This window comes from Cricetulus griseus, chromosome 2 (genome assembly GCF_003668045.3).
Source record: "Cricetulus griseus strain 17A/GY chromosome 2, alternate assembly CriGri-PICRH-1.0, whole genome shotgun sequence".
Taxonomy (NCBI): domain Eukaryota; kingdom Metazoa; phylum Chordata; class Mammalia; order Rodentia; family Cricetidae; genus Cricetulus; species Cricetulus griseus.
Window position 1 is genome coordinate 108,045,421 of NC_048595.1, and position 4,009 is coordinate 108,049,429.

At 42.3% G+C, this 4,009-nt stretch overlaps 1 pseudogene; it reads right to left on the reverse strand.

Annotated features, from left to right (window-relative positions):
- Positions 1-269: 269 nt before the first annotated feature.
- Positions 270-1,180, reverse strand: LOC100770588 (annotated as a pseudogene).
- Positions 1,181-4,009: the final 2,829 nt, after the last annotated feature.

The following is a 4,009-nucleotide window of genomic DNA, read 5'->3' on the forward strand; positions in this document are numbered from 1 at the left end:
AAATCACTAACTTCCAACTAATTTCTCTGTGCTCTGTTTTAAGTAAACACAACTTTCCTCTACCATATTCAGAAAAATACTTAAGCCTCAAGGTCCCCAATAATTTGGAGTACTGAACTAGATGTACTCTGACACTTCGGACAGAGTACAAAGTAAGTAACGCATTACTTAATGAGGGGTCTCCACAACCTGCTCCAGAACCTATGCATACAAAACACTGATAGCCAGTCACTGTTCACGTGGTTTACTCTTTAGGCAGTCCTTTGCCATTAGTCAGCTTTAACTAGGCCAGAGTCCAACAGGAAAGTGCATGGTGTCCCAGATCCACCATCTCTTGGGTTGCTATTGTCTTTTCCCTCTTTACTGAAAGGTTGTACTGAGCCAGGCATTACCCATGACAGGCCAGGACACTTCTATTGTGCTGTTGGCAGGCTTCTTCTGAGTCAGCATCTTCTCTCTGTCCTCATTATGTACAGAAGGGTTCCATGGAGAAAAGCTAATTGCATAGAGGTCTTCTATTTTCGGTTGGCCAAACAAACGAGCAGTACTTTTCAAAAGATGAATGTCTTTTTCACACAGCACTGCAGCCTCTGGGTTTAGGGGGCCTGTTGTGTCGATCTTGTGGAAGACTCTCCTTTCATACATTAAGACCTGCCATACATGATTATTGTCCCACCTGCACTTTGCAATTGCTCTCTTCATATCTGGTTCTCCTGAGATGGAATCACCTAGTGGGTAAAAGATGGGAATATCAAACAGCAAGCATGGACAGTCTCTATCTGGATAGTTACCAGGAATACACACTGTAAATTTGAATATGTCATCTTGATACAGCCAGTGTCGTATGACTATTACTGCAAATCACACGAATGTGGAACAATATGATGGCTGTACATAGACGCCTGGTAGCTTCTGCTTCACCACCAACGCAAACTCTTGCAAGAAGTGACTATTCTAGATAGAAGGGTCCATAAGAAGCATGGGTGCCATTTGTTGACTGCATTTCTGGGGTTGGGGATGTAGGCTTCATTATGGGCAGAGCAATTCAGAGGAATAGCTGGCGGCTGCTTTTGTGGTGCAGTTCATGGAGAACTGGTTTTCACCTCTCCTGCTCATGTCTTCTCTTCACCTTCAACTCATTTCACACAGAATTTGCAGACATGCTCCACAAAGGGTTCATATCATGTACTCCAAACAAAGAACTTCAGTGTTGTGTCCTCACACTCTTCTGTCGTCTGCACTCACACTGCCTGGAAGACCTCATTGCAGAATTCCAGCAGCTGAGTGCCACCACGGCCTGACAGCAACTGTTGCTGCAGCCCAGGTGGGACCCTGCTGCTCCTCTCCCCTATTCACAACAAATTTAAACACAGTATAGTTTAGAAAAGTTTCCTGGTGTAATACAATCTCCAGTGGACAAGGAAGCATACATAATTATATTGAAACTCAACTCAAGGTACATGTCATTTCTTCCAAGAAGGTGAGTTCTAAAGATAGGCTACCTGTGTTAGCTTAAAGGTCTAGGGAAGTATCTGGCATGGTCTTGGTCATACAGATCATGTAGAGGTCATCTGGGCTGTGAGCCATCTCTGGTCCTGGTTGTGGGAGCTTGGGAGAGCCCCCAGCTCTATAAGTAATGTAAGGGTCATGAGATTACTAGGCATCTCCTATCCTCCTTGCAGGAGCTCGATATGTCCTGGATGAACAGATCACCAGGCTGTTAATCACCTGCAGTTTCCAGATTTCTTGATGAAAGAACAAGTTTTGCATCAATTCTTTTGAAAGAATAATCCCATGTGATCAACGTTCCTGTTTTTCCTGGAGATCTGTGGGTACAAGTACATTTGTTGTGCTGTGTTCCCAACTGTTTTATAGTTTACAATGTTTCTGAGAGAGGCCATTTGATCCAGTCCAATCCTAAGGAACTGATCTTTTCCTTCACATAAGTTCATGACTAACTGTAATCCATGGCAGAAGGCAAAAGAAATCCTTTCTCTATTTCCTAAGCCAGAGTTTTGGGGCTTTATCGATGCAGAAGAACAAAAGATAAGCAGGAGGCATTTATGCCCATGGGAAATTGGCACCAAAGAGAGTCCGAAATAGAATTTTCCATCATCTGTGAGAGTTTTCTAAAGCTCTTTTCCTATTGACATTATTTATTATTAAATGATAGTAGTGTCTGTATCTGACTGTGTGTTTATAATGTGTCTTTGTGTGTTAGTAAGCTTTCCTATAGCTATTACAAATATAAGGTATGATCAAGTTATAAAGACAAAGTTTATTTTGGTTCATGGTTTCAAAAGTTTCAGTCCATGATCTCAGTTCCACTTATTCTGGGCCTATGTAAAACTGCACACCATGTTGTAAGCATGTATAGAGAAAATAACTCATCCTATTGCTGGAATGTGGAATTGAAGGAGGAAGAAAGGGTTGGGAACTTCCTTGATTAACAGAAAACCTCCCATTTGGCTCTTAAAGTTTTCTTCATCTTCTAAAAACACCAAAAGAGAAACTGAGCCTTAATACACAGGCCTTTGAGGGGTGATCTGAGAGAGGGGGAGAGGAAAGAGGAGACAAAAAGGAGAGAGAGAGAGAAAGAGAGAATACTCCTCACAGAAAGGGAAATTTATGCAAATCTAGTAAGGTCTTTATTTCCAATATTTTCTTTAGTCTAACTACTATTGTAAAATATCAAACACTTAATGGTTAGAGCAACAGAAATTTATTTCTGGTCTAAGGGCTAGGAAGCCCAAGATCATAGCACCAGCATGGTCACGTGCCCATCACCAAGCCTGATGACCTTTATGACCCCACATGGTAGGAGAAAAGAGCTGTCTCCAAATCTTCGTCCTACTTCTCCTTCACGCCATGGCATGCTCTTGCCATCTCCCACACATGAACACCAAAATAAATAATGTAGCAAAGTAATAAAAGAAAAATTTTAATTTTTGAAAAAAGTGCTTGGTCATCTGTGAATCTGAGGGCTGACTGAAGAAAACAAGGGCATTTTTTAAGGGCTTGTTCTTCAGACACTGCAAGCCCTTTTCAAGCTTTTCTTCTCTACTTCAAAGCAGAAAAAGGCAGGGGTAAAGTGTGGTTAGCAGTATTCATAGAAGATTCATTCTGTCAGGAAAACAGACTATGCACAGAATTGAGTTTTCTGAAGATGGAGTTGTATGGCTCCTGTGGGGACCAGTAGGAATGAGGGGACCGTAACTATTTCTACCAGTAGCAACTTCTCTAGTAGCAAGGAGACAATCTCACTTAAGTGACTTCCCCTCAGGGGTTTGTAGTCCTTCATCAAAGATGATCATTTCTGGATTGAAGGAGGGGCATTGAGCCAGAAAATACTTTCCTCAAGAGTTAGTTTTGTACTGTTGTAGGATCCTTGCTTATAAGTCACATCATACCTCATCTTGTCTGCAGTTTCTGAACACCCTGAGATATTGGTGGTTTGAATGGGAATGGCTTCCATATGCTCTTATGTTTGAATCCTTGGTCCCCAATTAGTGGAACTGTTTGGGAAGGATTAGAAGGTGTGGCCTTGTTGGAGGAAGTGTACCACTTGGACTGGGCTTTGAAAGCCCACAACATTCCAATTCTATCTCTCTGTGTCTCTGTCTGTCCCTGTCTCTCTCTTCCCCCTGCTTGTGGATAATTAGTTCCCTTCCCATGATGTGGCTTTTCTGTTCCTTTTCCATGCCCTGTTTGAAGAAGACAGTACCATCTCCTTTGGCAGTAGAGACTCTGGAGTGACATAAGTTCAGGCTCTTCCCTCCAACTGCACATCAGTGGGATGGGGATGACTCTTAATACCATAGCTAGTGTGTACAAGGGAAAGGAGAATATTGTTATCTTGGGAACATCTTATCACTGGAGACCAGTTTTCATGTGGCTGTGGCTAGAATTAAAGAATAAAGCTTTGTAATGGAACCAGGCATGATGCTCTATATCCATAAACCCAGTACTCAGCAGCCAATGCATGAGGAGTGCCGTGTGCTCAGCACTA